This window comes from Vulpes vulpes, chromosome 16, assembly GCF_048418805.1.
Source record: "Vulpes vulpes isolate BD-2025 chromosome 16, VulVul3, whole genome shotgun sequence".
NCBI lineage: Eukaryota > Metazoa > Chordata > Mammalia > Carnivora > Canidae > Vulpes > Vulpes vulpes.
Genome location: NC_132795.1, coordinates 64,501,800 through 64,518,845, shown reverse-complemented (window position 1 = coordinate 64,518,845; position 17,046 = coordinate 64,501,800).

Sequence of the window (17,046 nt, the reverse complement as noted above, 5' to 3'; positions counted from 1 at the left end):
ATCTTGTTTTTTGGTTTTTTTTTTTTTAAGATTTTATTCATTTATTCACGAGAGACACAGGGACAGAGAGGGAGCAGAGACATAGGCAGAGGGAGAACCAGGCTCCATGCAGGGAGCCTGATGCGGGACTCGATCCCAGGATCCCGGGACCCGGGGATCACGCCCTGGGCTGAAGGCAGGTGCTAAACCGCTGAGCCACCAAGGTGTCCCCAAGAAAGGGATCTCATATGTTAATTTCAACCCATCCTTTGATTTTACAAAATAGAAAAGTAGAATCTCAGAAGCAAGTGGTTCCCTTGATGCTTTACAGTGAGGTGGTGGCAGAACAAAGTCCAACCCACCACAGACCCCAAATCTAAAGATTTCCCTTCTTCAGACAGGATAAATGGCAGGTGGTTGTCCACAATGGAGTAAGGAGACACAGAGAGCTGCTTGCAAGGTAGGATGCTATGCACACTCCAAAGCGGACTTCTGGACCACCTTGGCCAGGTCACAGACCCATCAGGTGGTAAGCTGTGTAGAAATGAGGAGTAATTCTTTGCACTTTACAAAACATGGTCTTTACATTAGTCTGCTAGTCTCTCTCCTTTCTGCTCGGCATTCTGGAGTACACATACTTCTGATCCTGTTCAGCTGTGTGCTAGAGGCAAAGGAGTGCAGAATATGAAACCACAGGAAAAGCCTGACTTATTTTTAAAGTCTCAATTTTATTTGATTGAAACAGTTTAAAACATTACTACTAAAACAAACAGGGTATATTAGGAAAAGAATATTATATTCAAATGAATTTTTAAGATAAAAAAATGAGACTTGAAAATAATTACTGACCTGAAGAGGGTCTCATTGACCTACTTCCCTTGTACCTCAGAGTGTATGACTTCATTCTACTATGTAAAGGTTTGGGGGCAGAGGAGTAATAAGGAGAATGTTAAATTAAAAAATAGTAATAGTAAATTTAAAAAACAAACAGCAGCTGGTCTGAAATTATCTGACCAAATAAATAATATTCTAAACCACATTTCATAATGAAGCATTTTGGATCTCAAAATAATAAAATGTATAAATTCAAGGCATTTTTTTAAACCTTATAATTGAAAGATAGCTTTTTGCATTTGCTTGAAAATCTCCTCTGGAGATGTGTCAGTTCTGACATTTTATAACAGCCTGCGGGGAAACCTTCCAACCTGCAGTCTGACAGCAGATCTGCCAGCCCACCCATCGGCCTTTTGACCACAGAAATGTCACACATATGAAGAACAGGGTCCTTGAGGATTCAGGGAATGAGTAATAGGATGCTTCGAAGTTATGGTCTTCTTTTTTTTCTATTTTTAAAGATACATTTACTCATGCAGAGAATAAGAAGATAAATTCTGAGAGAGCTTTTCTGATTAAAGTGATGTGCTTATACCTTCAATCTATCCATATGATTCTAAAATAACATTGAATACCTACTATGTACTAGACACTGGGCTGAAGAGTTGCAGTACTATATTTGTTCCAGAGGCTTTGAAGTCTCTCAACTGCACAAAATATCTCTTATGAGAGGCTTTGAACCCATGTAGTAATTCAGCTTATTGGAATATACCCTATTATAACTAACCTGCTCTCTCCTGAGAAGACTAAAATAATTTGAACATAGAAGGGAAGAGAAGAATGAGAAAGCACATCCTCACAAAATAATTGTCACTATGAAAATAGGATAAAAGTCTTCTATTCTGGGGTCCTCTTGTAAGACTAACAGGCCAACTATATACAGTAAAGAAATTCATGAGTAACATATCACTAGAAATAAAGAACATAAACAGTCAAGATTTCTTTAATATGTCACTGCACTCATAGCTTGGTTTTAATAGGTATTTGTCAGTTTAGCTCAGCTTGCCCATGATGTTGCTGCTTTGACATCCATTCTGTGTGGCCAAAGTGGACTTTAGGGACTCGCCATGGCACTGGCCCCTCAAGCAAGCCCATGCCTTAGACAGCAGCCACAGAGTCACCAGTAAATATAAGTTCCTGTTATGACTTCCCCAATGGCCCTGGTCTCAAGCGTCCCTCACTTTTTCAGGGCCTTCTCTTTCTTTGAACTTTATGTTTTTATTAATTTTTATCTATATACTTTTTATTGGAGTTTGATTTGCCAGCATATAGCATAACACCCAGTGCTCGTCCCGTCAAGTGGCCCCCTCAGTGCCTGTCACCCAGTCACCCCATTCCCCTGCCCACCTCCCTTTCCACTACCCCTTGTTCATTTCCAAGAGTTAGGAGTCTCTCATGTTCTGTCACCCTCACTGATATTTCCCACTCATTTTCTCTCTTTTCCCCTTTATTACCTTTCACTATTTTTTATATTCCCCAAATGAATGGGACCATATAATGTTTGTCCTTCTCCGATTAACTTACTTCACTCAACAGAATACCCTCCAGTTCCATCCACATTGAAGCAAATGGTGGGTATTTGTCATTTCTAATGGCTGAGTAATATTCCATTGTATACATAGACCACATCTTCTTTATCCATTCATCTTTCGATGGACACCGGGGCTCCTTCCATAGTTTGGCTATTGTGGACATTGCTGCTCTCAACACTGGGGGGCAGGTGTCCTGCCATTTCACTGCATCTGTATCTTTGGGGTAAATCCCCAGCAGTGCAATGGCTAGGTCATAGGGTAGCTCTATTTTCAACTCTTTGAGGAACCATCACACAGTTTTCCAGAGTGGCTGTACCAGTTCACATTCCCACCAACAGTACAACAGGGTTCCCCTTTCTCCACATCCTCTCCAACATTTATTGTTTCCTGTCTTGTTTATTTAAGCCATTCTCACTGGTTGTGAGGTGGTACCTCATTGTGGTTTTGATTTGTATTTCCCTGATGGCAAGGAATGCAGAGCATTTTCTCATGTCCTTGTCGGCCATATTTATGTCTTCCTCTGTGAGATTTCTGTTCATGTCTTTTGCCCATTTCATGATTGGATTGTTTGTTTATTTGCTGTTGAGTTTAAGAAGTTCTTTATAGATCTTGGATACCAGCCCTTTCTCTGATATGTCATTTGCAAATATCTTCTCCCATTCTGTAGGTTGTCTTTTAGTTTTGTTGACTGTTTCTTTTGCTGTGCAGAAACTTTGTATCTTGATGAAGTCCCAATAGTTCATTTTTGCTTTTGTTTCCCTTGTCTTCATAGATGTATCTTGCAAGAAGTTGCTGTGGCCAAGTTCAAAAAGGGTGTTGCCTGTGTTCTCCTCTAGGATTTTGATAGATTCTAGTCTCACATTTAGATCTTTCAACCATTTTGAGTTTGTCTTTGTGTATGATGTAAGAGAGTGGTCTAGTTTCATTCTTCTGCACGTGCCTGTCCAATTTTCCAAGCACCATTTCTTAAAGAGACTTCCCTTTTTCCAGTGGATGTTCTTTCCTGCTTTGTTGAATATTAGTTGACCATAAAGTTGAGGGCCCCTTTCTGGGTTCTCTATTCTGTTCCATTGATCTATGTGTCTGTTTTTGTGCCAGTATCAGACTTTCTTGATGATCACAGTTTTGGAGTACAACCTGAAATCTGGCATTGTGATGCCCCTGGCTCTGGTTTTCTTTTTCAATATTCCTCTGATTATTCGAGGTCTTTTCTGATTCCAAGCAACTGTTAAGATTATTTGTTCCAACTCTGTAAAGAAAGTCCATGGTATTTTGATAGGGATTGCATTGAATGTGTAAATTGCTCTAGGTAGCATTGACACTTTCGCAATATTAATTCTTCCAATCCATCCATGAGCATGGAATATTTTTCCATCTCTTTGTGTCTTCCTCAATTTCTTTAGAAGTGTTCAGTAGTTTTTTTTAAAAAAAACCTTTTGTCTGAGATTTTATTTTATTTTTATTTATTTATTTATTTTAAATTTTTATTTATTTATGATAGTCACACACACACACACAGAGAGAGAGAGGCAGAGACACAGGCAGAGGGAGAAGCAGGCTCCATGCACCGGGAGCCTGACGTGGGATTCGATCCAGGGTCTCCAGGATCGCGCCCTGGGCCAAAGGCAGGTGCCAAACCGCTGTGCCACCCAGGGATCCCTGTTCAGTAGTTTTGAGGGTATAGATCCTTTAGCCTTTTGGTTAGGTTTATTCCTAGGTGTCTTATGCTTTTCGGTGCAATTGTAAATGGGATTGACTCCTGAATTTCTCTTTCTTCAGTCTCATTGTTAGTGTATAGAAATGCCACTGATTTCTGGGCATTGATTTTCTATCCTGCCACACTGCAGAATTGCTGTATGAATTCTAGCCATCTGGGGTGGAGTCTTTTGGGTTTTCTATGTACAGGATCATGTCATCTGTGAAGAAGGAGAGTTTGACTTCTTCTCTGCCAATTTGAATGCCTTTCATTTATTTTTGTTGCCTGATTGCTGAGGCTAGGACTTCTAATACTATGTTGAATAGCAGTGGTGAGAGTGAATATCCCTGTCGTGTTCTTGATCATAGGGGAAAGGTTCCCAATGTTTCCCCATTGAGAATGATATTTGCTGTGGGCTTTTTGTAGATGGCTTCTAAGATGCTGAGGAATGTTCCCTCTATCCCTACACTTGGAAGAGTTTTGATCAGGAATGGATGTTGTATTTTGTCAAATGCTTTCTCTGCATCTGTTGAGAGAAGTATTACACCCCTTTATCTTTTGGAACAGCCTTAGTAAAATAGGTATTGTTTCTTCTTTAAATGTTTGATAGAATTGCCCTGGGAAGCCATCTGGCCCTGGACTTTTGTGTCTTGGGAGGTTTTTGATGACTGCTTCCATTTCCTCCCTGGTTTTAGGCCTGTTCAGGTTTTCTATTTCTTCCAGTTCCAGTTTTGGCAGTTTGTGGTTTTCCAAAATGCGTCCATTTCTTCTAGATTGCCTAGTTTATTGGTGTATAGCTGCTCATAATATGTTTTTAAAATCGTTTATGTTTCCTTGGTATTGGTTGTGATCTCTCCTTTTTCATTTGTTATTTTTTTAATTAGAGTCTTTTCTCTTTTTTTTTAAATAAGGCTGGCTAATGGTTTATCTATCTTATTAATTCTTTTGAAGAACCAACTCCTGGTTTTGTTGATCTGTTCTAAGGTTCTTCTGGTCTCTATGTCATTGAGTTCTCCTTGGATCTTTATTAACTCTCTTCTTCTGCTTGGTGTAGGCTTTACTTGCTGTTCTTTCTCCAGTTCCTTTAGGTGCAAGGTTAGCTTGTGTATTTGAGTTTTCTCCAATTTTTTGAGGGATGCTTGTATTACAATGTATTTCCCTCTTAGAACTGCTTTTGCTATATCCCAAAGATTTTGAACGGTTGTATCTTCATTCTCATTAGTTTCCATGAATCTTTTTAATTCTTCTCTAATTTCCTGGTTGACCCTTTCATCTTTTGGCAGGATGATCTTTAATCTCCATGTGTTTGAATTTCTTCCAAATTTCTACTTGTGTATAGTTCAAGTTTCAAAGCGTTATGGTCTGAAAATATGCAGGGGACAATCCCAATCTCTTGGTATCAGTTGAGACCTGATTTGTGACCCATTATGTGGTCTACTCTGGAGAAAGTTCCACTTGCACTTGAGAAGAATGTGTATTCAGTTGCATTTGGATGTAAAGTTCTGTAACTATCTGTGAAATCCATCGGGTCCAGTGTATCATTTAAAGCTCTTGTTTCTTTGGAGATGTTGTGCTTAGAAGATCTGTCATTTGCAGAAAGTGCCATGTTGAAGTCTCCCAGTATTATTATCTTAGTATATCTTTAGTTTGGTTATTAACTGATTGATATACTTGGCAGCTTCCACATTAGGGGCATAAATATTCATGATTGTTAGGTCCTCTTGTTGGATAGATACTTTAAGTATGATATAGTGTCCCTCTTCATCTCTTACTACAGTCTTTGGGATAAGCTTTAATTTATCTGATATGAGGATTGCTACCCCTGCTTTCTTTTGAGGACCATTTGAATGGTAAATGGTTCTCCAATCTTTCATTTTCAGGCTAGAGGTGTCCCTAGATCTAAAATGGGTCTCTTGTAGACAGCACATAGATGGTTCCTGCTTTTTTATCCAGTCTGAAACCCTGTGTCTTTTGTTGGTATTATTAAGCTCATTCACATTCAGAGTAACTTTTGAAAGATATGAATTTAGTGTCATCATAATACCTCTTCAGTCTCTATTTTTGTGGATTATTTCTTTGAGCTTCCACTTTCTTTTACAGAGTCCCCCTCCCTTAGTATTTCTTGCAGAGCTGGTTTGGTGTTCACATATTCTTTCAGTTCCTGCCTGTCTTGGAAGCTCTTTATCTTTCCTTCTATTCTGAATGAGAGCCTTGTTGGATAAAGTATTCTTGGCTGCATGTTCTTGTAACTTAGGATCCTGAATATATCCTGCCAGCCCTTTCTGGCCTGTCAGGTCTCTGTGGAGAGGTCTGCCATTAATCTAATATTTCTCCCCATATAAATTAGGGATCTCTTGTCTTTCATTGCTTTAAGGATTTTCTGTTTATCTTTGTAATTTGCGAGTTTCACTATTAAATTTCAAGGTGTTGAATGATTTTTACTGATTTTAGGCGGGGACCTCTCGATCTCCTGGATCTGAATGCCTGTTTCCCTCCCCACGTTAGGGAAGTTCTCAGCTATGATTTGCTCAAATACACTCTCTGGTCCTCTTTCCCTTTTGGCGCCCTCTGGAACCCCAATTAAACGTAGATTTTTCCTTCTGGGGCTATCATTTATTTCCCTTAACCTTTCCTCGTGGTCTTTTAATTGTTTTTCTCTTTTTTTCTCAGCTTCCTTCCTTGCCATCAACTTGTCTTCTATATCACTATTTCTCCACCTCATTAACCTTCCTTGTTAGGACCTCCAGTTTGGATTGCATCTCATTTAATTGATTTTTAATTTTGCCCTATTAGATCTAAATTCTGCAGTCATGAAGTATCTTGAATCCTTTATGCTTTTTTCTAGAGCCACAGTAGCTTTATAATTGTGCTTCTGAATTTGTTTTCTGACTGAATTGTAATCCAAATTCTGTAACTCTGTGGGAGATAGTACTGTTTCTGATTCTTTTGTGGTAAGTTCTTCTTTCTAGTCATTTTGCTCAGTGCAGAGTGGCTAAAAACAAATTGTTCCTGTTAGAAGCAGAAACTCTTCTCTCTGTAGCTTTCCAGCTGTTCTCTCTTTAAATCTCAGGTCAAATTTGTAAGTTTTCAGGATGATCTGAAAGTTATCTAGGTAAGTTGGTGGGGACAGGTGACTTGAGGACCCTAACCCTCTGCCTAAGAGTTCTCTAAGAACTCTTTCCTTGAAGGAAAACCCTGCTTTTTTGGTTTGTATTGACCAACCTGTCCATAGCCCAGGAGCCTTAGGCACTTCACTCACAGACCTAATAAAGGCATGTGCCCCAGGTGCTATCTTTCTGTGTCTGTATTCTGACTTGACCTCTCCTTGGGGCTCCTCGAGGTGTGTGTGTACTTTCTCCAGGACCTGTGAGTAGTAAAACTACTCCATTTCAATTTCTCTTGTCTGTTGTTGAGTGGAGGCACTGTCTGGCAGTGCCCAGAGGAAGGCAGTGCAGAGACACAGACCAGAGGGTTGAAGAGATGGAGACATCCAGGCCTGGTATGCAATCTACAAATGCAGTGAAGAGAAGAATGGAGATAAGAAATAGTATGGGTGATGCAAACCTTCCAGACCCCAAAACACTAAGGTCACCATGCACAGAGTTTTGCCATATGATAAAGTCGCTTTGAGGGAAAGACAAAACCTTAAACTAGTCATTAAGAAATAAGGCCGAAAAATAAATGAGGAAAAGTTTAAACAAAATTTGGAAGGAGAAAAAATAACCCCTTCAAATCAAGAAGAAAAAATAATTTTAAAAGATGAAAACAGAAACTCAAAGAATTAGCAATCTTTGAAAAAGCAGAAATAGTAAGGATGCCTGGTTGGCTCAGTTGATAGTACCTGACTCTTGATCTGGGGGTTGTGAGTTTGAGCTCCAGCTTAGATGTAGAGATTATTTAAAAACAAAATATTTTTGGTGTGCCCAGGTGGCTCAGTTTATTAAGCATCCAACTCTTGACTTTGTCAGGTCATGATCTCAGGGTTGTGGGACTGAGCCTTACAAGGTCTCCATGCTCAGCGGGAGTCTGCTTGAGATTCTCTTCTCTCTGTCCCCCTCTACACTCCCTCAGTCATGCTCTATAAATAAGTAAGTAAGTAAATAAATAAATAAATCTTTAAAAAATAAAATATTTTAAAAAAAGAGAAATTGTTACTCAAAGCAAAAGATGACTCCTTATAATAAATAACAATTTTTTTAAACCATTTATACAGGGCTCTTTCCCTGGTACTGTTCTGAGTGTTACATATATTAACTGGATTAATCTTTTAACTGTCTTACAAAATAGATTTCATTGTCATACTCTACTTTTTAAAATAAGGAACTCAAGTGTTTAACTGAGTTTCCCAAGATCATACAGCTAGCAAAAAGATTAATAAATTGAAAACACTTTGAGAAGTCTGATCAAGAAAATAAAAAATAAAGAAGCTATAAATAAAAAATGGGGGAGCAGTGGAATAGCTACAGATATAGCAGAGATTTAAGAATTAATAAATCTATGTTCAATCTATGTTCATACCAATAAATTAAAAATATTAAATTAAATTGAAAAACTTTACATCCAGGGACCTTTGTAGGTCAGTAACAATAGGGGAAATTAAAATGTTCATCAAAATTTACCATTGTCAATACCAATAAATTAAAAATATTAAATTAAATTGAAAAACTTTGCATCCAGGGACCTATGTAGGTCAGTAACAATAGGGGAAATTAAAATGTTCATCAAAATTTACCATTGTCATCCATTGCTGTTCTAGAGAATTCTATAGGCTATTTTTACCAAATTCTCAAGGCATTTATTGTTCCCCCCTTAAACAAATTGTTTCAGAAGATGACAAGGCACAAAACTTATTTTACAAGGTAAGAATAGATAGGCACAATCTAGTCAACTATTAAAGCACAAGAAAAAGAAAAAAACCTGTTGGTGAATATACTTTATGAACACAGAAAAATAAGAGAAGAAGGAAGAAAGGAAGGGAAAGAGGGAGGAAGGAACATAATAGTAAAACAAATTAATCTATATTTTAAAATTATAAAATATCATAGCTTTATTAGGGTGTTATTAAAAATATCAGACTTCAAATTGTTAAAGCATTTAGTATTTCTTTAGGAGTTTATGAAAAAGTATTTATTAATTCCCAGAATAAAGCTTGGAATCTATACCATCAGGAACAGTTCCCAAGCTATAACCCAAGACTGCTCCCCTGGAAAATATAACGCACTCCTTGTCATGCACACTTGCAGCTGACACCAACAAGCCTGGGAATGGGCCCCCATCACATCCCTGAAAGCTTGTGTGTCCTCTGTGACATATTCCACAGCCTTTTCTTACCTTCTCTGGTGACTGTGTCTTCCTCTAGGTACATGATTGGCTAAGTCATGTACATGTGTCCTAGCTGCAAGGAGGTTATGAGGCAGACTTTCTGGATTCCATATAGAACAGGCAGCAGCCACAGGTGAGAAATTCTAAGGAATAGTGGGAAGGTTTTATAAAGCTAGAAAAAGCTCATTTTAAAAATAGAAGGATATTTCAATTTAGTGAATCAATTAACATCATTCACTGTACTATGACATTAAAGATAAGTCATGTTTCTAAATAGGTGAAAACTTAAAAGATTACATAGAGTGATAGAACACATTTATGTAATATATAACAAAGAAGCAGATCCCCAATTTAAACAACTCTTAAAAATTAATAGGAAGGGACACCTGGGTGGCTCAGCAGTGGAGTGTCTGCTTTTGGCTCAGGGCGTGTTCCCAGGGTCCTGGGACTGAGTCCCACATTGGGCTCCCTGCATGGATGGAGTCTGCTTCTCCCTCTGCCTATGTTTCTGCTTCTCTCTCTGTGTGTCTCTCATGATTAAATAAATAAAATCTTATTTTATTTATAAATAGTGTTGATGAGGTTTGTTCTTCATCAAAGAGTAAAGAATTATCTGTCCCCTAAAAAATTAGGAAAGGAGAAATAAGGGCAGAAAGAACTATTTGTATAGTAGTTCTATCATTTCCAGACCCTTCATAAGAGCTCTCTTGGAACTCCAGAGGAAATCAGAAGACAAGCTGAAGAAGGATGATTAAAGTCTCTACTACTAACTAGCTGAACATCCCAACAGCAGCTCAATTTACCTCTTTGCACTGGATTCATTTTTTCAGTCCTATAAAGAATAAGACAAAAGTCAATCAAAGTGATCATCTGTAATACTGCTCCTTCAGCCATAATAGGAATCTGATTTCAAAATGATTCCATTTCCGGTGGCATCTATTTTGATTTTGTAAAAATTGTGCAAAGCCTGTACTATTTGGTGGAAAGGGGGTGCTATTTCAGTGCCTTTAAATCAACATCAACAATTATAATTTTTAATTATAAAAATTAAATTTTAAGAGATAATATGTAAGAGAGCACCTTCACTGTAAAGCTCATATAACTATCAAGGGAATTTTCTTTGTCTAAATTTAACCTGTTTCAAAATAAATCCATTTCTTAAAGAACCATAAAGTAGACTCGAGTCACAAAAGTCCATATTCTGGGATATTTTTCACTTAATTCATAAATATTTTATGTTTATATAACTTATTATAAAGTGTCCTAATATCTAAAGGTAGTGTTGTGCAATTTTCAGTTGGAAGAAATTATACACACACCTCATAATATTACAATTAAGTAAATATACCAATTATTCATTAAATTGATGTAAAGTCAACAATAAATACATATGAAATTTTAAAATTATGGAATACCACTACTTGTCAACTTCTACTTTTTTAATTATTGCTTTACCACAAATGAAACTAAGGGAAGTTGAAAAAACCACAAGGAATGTCATAGGATAGAATCTAGGAACATGAAGTGCTAATGCCAATATTGTTTGGACAGAAAGGACAATGACATCTAGTACTTAAGATTTTTGAAGCTTGATTGCATATTCTGCATGAAAAAGAATTTTAATTCCATCACCTTGCCCAGATTGTTCTTCTGAGTCATCTTCTTCTGTCCTGTCATTGTTATGGAATAACATGGGGTCACCATTAGTTGCTGCTCATGTGCCAGGATACAGGACTTATTATCTTACATGTATGTGATTTCCCTTGGGAAATACTCTAGCAGAAAAAGTTGGCATTTGGGTAATTCCTAGAGTATCTTGAATTGCTTGCCACAGGCTCAGAAAAGTTAGAGTCAAATACAATAGAGGTAACACTATAGCTGGCTATAAAAAAAAGTCAGTCTCATCTTTAAAGAAAATAATTTCCTCATTATTGATTTAGTTATACAATGATTAAGTTGTATAATGCACAACCTTAGCCCTAAACCACTTACTGGAATTCCTTTCATTTTGACCGCCTATAATTAATACTTAAAGGAATCTCTAGGAGTATCACAGAAAAGGTCTGGAAGTTAAATATTTTGGAAAATAAGCACAAAATTTTAAATCTTTATGGAACAAAGTGAGAAGGAACCTTTCAAACATCACTATATCCCAGATTTTTCAATCTGCATGTATGCTTTTGCTAAATGAAATTAGAAGTACCTCTGATGCAGAGGCGTGTCTAATTTGCTTACCAAACCCCTTCTGCTGGTTTCAGTAAGAAAGTCTTTAATATAAGCAGACCCTTTAACAGTGTGGGGTTGGGAGCAATGACCCTCCATCCCCATGCAGTTGAAAATTCTGTATATAACTTGGGACTCCTGAAAAACTTAACTACTAATAGTCTACTGTTGATTAGAAGCCTTACCAATAACATGAATAATCGCGTAACACATATTTTATATGTTGTGCATATTACATACTGTATTCTTACAATAAAGTAAGCCAGAGAAAATAAAATGCTACTAAGGACATCATAGGGAAGAGAAAATACATTTATAGTCCTGTACTGTGTTTATTGGTACCATAAGTTAACATCATTTGTTAGTAAGATGAGTTGTCAGTACCTATGTCAGTATTTTCTTGTACAACACAAAGCACTGTAGATGATATACATATTACTAACACTAGACATTAAAAATGAAAAATAATGTGAAAAAAATCCTATTTATTTACAGGTATAATGATTTATGCATTGAGCATGAAGAAGTAGCGATATGATTGCTTTACAGTCACCAAATGTAATTGATACAATTGTTTTATGGTAACCTAGACTACACTGATAAATCACAAAATTTTAATGGCATACAGGATTACGGTTATAATCATAATACGGCATTGCAAACTTTGTTACATTTAACAAAAACTTACCTGTGTTGGTGATAGGCTGATATGCAGTTTCTCCAGTTACGAGAGAGAAAGGCATACTGTATGGTAATGTAATTCTCTGAAAGCAAAGTTATGAAACCATAAGAAACTAACACATTATTAATCTTGTATGAAACATCATTCACCTTAAATGCCTGTGCAAGGATAATCTATTCTCTTCCACAAAAGTCTTGCACAACATGTCCTACAGGATGAATATTTAAGCTATGATGATGATAGTGACACAATGGTGTCTCGTGCAGCTCTTCCCATAGAGTCACACCACATTTCCACACAAAGACACACACATACACATCAGATAAGTTTACTACCTGCACAGCATGATGATTATTTACCATGAGTAAGTGGAAGTGGGGCATCATAGAGGTCTTCATTGCTGTTGTGTTCATGTTGAGGAGGAAGAGGAGGAGGAAGAGGTAGGATTGGTCTTGCCATCTCAGGGGTGGCAGAGGCAGAGGAGGTGGAACAGAGGGCAGGAATGACAGGCATACCCAATGTACTTTTACAGGAATATGCTGTAATATGTCTGATATTTTTGCTTTTACAGTTTTCTAAAAATGGTTCTCTACGGTACCAATCCTTCCTCCACCATTTGTTTTAGTTCCAGTGCCTGTATCAGAGAAGGTCCAGGTCGTAAAAGCAGTTAAAAGCAGTCTGGATTAATCAGAAGCTTTCTGCCAGATTGCTTAACATCAATTTGATTTCTGGCACTGCTTCCTCTACATGTTCTTCCTCACCATCCAGCACTGGTTTAGAGGCACTCATCATCAGCAAGTCTGTTAATTCCTCTGATGTGGTGTCAATTCGTTCTTGAAGTTCTCCAAGATGCACCTCAAAAGCTTTCACCCCACCTGTTTTGCCATATCCACAATCTTTCTCATGATTTCCTTGACTGGCTCTGTCATAAATCCTGTGAAGTCATTTGCAACATCTGGGCACAGTTTTCTCCAACAGGAATTGATTGTTTCTCCGGCTTTATGGCTTTCATGGCTTTTTCTATATTAATGGTATCTTCAATAGTATAATCCCTCTAGACTTTCATGATGTTCTTCCATAGCATTGACAATCCTTTCCACAGATACCATGTGTAATGAATCATTAAGGTCCTTATGACCCCCAAGATCTGAAGGCTGAGATAGAAATGTGTTTGGGGGCAAATAGGCCACTTTGACACTTTTAGTGTGGAGGTCACGGGTGGCCAGGGGCATTGTCCAATATCAAAACAACTTTAAAGGGAAGTCCTTACTGACAAGGCACTTCCTGACCTCAGAAAGCATCAATGGAACCAACTTGGAAAAAGGGTTCTCATTATCCAGGCTTTCTTCTTGTGCAATCAAAAGACACACAGTTGGGATTTATCTTTTCCCTTCAAGGCTCAGGGGTTAACAGCTTTATAGATAAGGGCAGTCCTGATCACAGACCTGACTGCATTTGCACAAAACAGTAGAGTTAGTCTATCCCTTTTTGCCTTAAATTCCAGTGCTTGCTTCTCTTCTCTACTAATAAATGTTCTTTGTGATATTTTTTCCCTCAGAATAGGGTACTTTTCATCCACACTAAAACCTACTCAGGCAGACATCCTTTCTTAATGATTTTCTTAATGGTGTCTGGGAATTTGTCTGCTGCCTCTTAGCTGGCAGAGATGCTTCTCCTGTTATCTTGACATTTTTAAAGCTCAGCCTCTTTCTAAAATTATCAAACCATCCTTTACTGGAATTAAAATCCCTGGCTTTAGATTATTCACCTGGCTTTTGCTTTGTCATATGACTTTGCTTTTCCTCAAATTATTTTTGAGTCTACAGGTATGCCTTTTCTTTAACAATTCTGTCCCCACAGAAAAGCTGCATTTTTAATATGAGATAAAAAACTAATTTGCAAAAAGTGCAAGGTTTTTATACCTGCTGGTAGAGCTTCAGCGACAGCTTGACAAATTTTCTTTTCCTTTTCTTTACAGTGGTCCTTTAGATTCATTTATTTGGAAATGGTGGACAACTGCATCTACAGACCTCAATCTATAGTGTATATCAAGCAATTGAACTTTTTCTTGTAATGTCATGACTTTTTCCTCCTTGAGACCACTTTCAGCATCACCAGTGACACTTCATATGGGTCTCATGATGTTATTCAAAGTTTACGATATTGCACTAAACACAATGAAAAATACAGGAGAACTACAAGAGATATGCAATTTACTGGAGAGATGAACTGTTCACATGGAGATGATTAATATCACAGAGCATTTTAAGCAGATTCTCACAATACTTGAGCTCACTGCAGTAACAACAGGAGGTGGCTGCCAAATTATTACAGTAGTACAGTGTGAACTACAGTTAATTTTATGCAGTTTTGATTTAATACAGCATCTTTGCATTTGTTTACATTTCTCTCTACTTTAAATGGTGCCATTTAAGATCTATTTGTGTGCATAGGTTTTGATAAGCTAATTTTTTATAATAGATTGTGTATATTCTATGGCAGTAAATGATAAAATAGTCTCTACACATGCTTTGTACATTCATGACATGTCTGACTTTCTTAATTCTTTGATATCCGAAGCTATGCAATTTGTAAGTTTTTTCAGATTGTTTCAAATATCCAAACATTTTTCCAGCATATTTATTGAAAAAATTTGCATACAAATGGATGCACAGAGTTCAAACTCATTTTGCTCAAGGGCCAACTGTGTATTCTTAAATATAGTGTGCATGAAGACATTGAAGTATTACTGTCACTCGTCAATCGGCTATCTATTGTATAATGTATAAGCTTCATCCAAATACTAACACAATAGATTCTCCTCAATATAGGGGCACAGTTAATGTGCAAGGAATTATAGGTTATTTTAGACTTCAAAGAATTTATAATCTAGGATATGGAAAAAAATAAGATATCTTTCCATTGTCATGCAAGTGTTTCCTTGTTCTTTGTGAAAAGATAATTGGAGAGAGGATATTAATGGTACAAATACAGTATTCTCAAAGACCTATCCCCTGCTAATTGGATCTTCTGTCCAATATGGAACATGTGGATATGACCCTCATACAATGGTAGATACTACATGGTTAGACTTATGTTTGGGGATATTATTTTAGCTGCTTTGTGGAGAAGTGATTGGAAGTTGGGCATGGTTTCCAGGTAAAAAATAAAAACAACACCTATTAAAACACAGTTGTGCCTTCCTGGTGAATGTAAGTGATGGCTTGGGTTGGGGGTGGTGGTGATTGTAGAGATGAAGAAGATTGCTAGAGTTATGAAACATTTTGGAGATAGAATTAGAATTTGTGTTTGTGATAGGCCTACAAAATGAGTGAGGGGGAGGGATTCCCAAGTTTAGGTTTTGAATGACTAGGAAGATGGTGATACATTTTATTATCAGTGAGACTGTTGGAAAGTGAGTGGGTTGGGGAGAGGTCATGAACATGAAGCCCACAGATAATGATCTCAAATAAAGGATTTGCTACCCCATTTACGTCTCAGAGGAGAGGTCTGGATGAAGGCATATGTTGGGGAATTACCAGCATATATGAATGGACTTCTGAGGTTAAGAATATGCAAATAAGTTAAAAGAAAGAATACACATAGAGATATGAAAGGGCCCAGGAATGTGCCATGAGGATTCCAGGATATCAACGCTATGTAGAGGAAAAGAAACCAGGAGAGGAGTGGCCTGTGAGTTAAAAGGAAACTAGAAATGTACTGAAAAGAGGAGTGGTCAACCACATCGAAGACACTGTTTAGTGGGAAATTTGAGGTGGCAAATTATCTATAACTGCTGCACCCTTCTGGTACAGTACACATCATATATTTCTATGGCCAAAAACAACCAAATAGAAACAAAATTGCCACAGTCCTCTCATGGCACTAGGGTTCATTGCTGTAGGGCCTCCTCAGTCATGGGAACAAATAAAAGGAACTTACTAACATTTTGTATGAACACAATTTGTCTTTCAATATGTTAGTACTCTTAAAGTGAGTACTACTTTTTTATTAAAAATTACTTTATGAAAAAAATTACTTTATGCATATTGTTTTTTAATTGAAGCATAATTGACAAACAGCATCATATTAGTTTTGTATGTGCAACATAATGACTCAGTATTTTTATATGTTGCAAAATTATCACCACAATAACTCTAGCTAACATCCACAACCATATATAGCTATGGAACTGCTTTATGTTTTGATGAGAAATTTTAAGATCTACTGTCTTAGCAACTCTTAGATATACATACAGTATGCAGTATTATCAACTATAGTCACCATGCTGTACATTATATCCCCAGGACTTATTTATTTTATAACTGGAAGTTTGTACCTTTTGACCCCTTTACCCATTTCCCCCACCCTCCACCTACCATTTTTGGCAACCACCAGTCTGTTCTCTGTATCTATGGAGCATGTTTTTGGTTTGGGTTTTTTTCAATTCCACATATAAGTGAGATCATATGGTATTTGTCTTTCTCTGACTTATTTCACTTAGTGTGAGGCTCTCAAGGTCCATTCATATTTTTACAAATGAGAAGATTACACTCCTTTTTGTGACTGAATCATATTCCATTGTGTGTGTACATCTATATCTATATCCATATATATCACATTTTTTATCCATTCATCCATAGATGGACACTTAGGTCTGTATATTGGCTATTGTAAATAATGCTGCAACAAATATGGGGCTGCTTATATCATTTTGA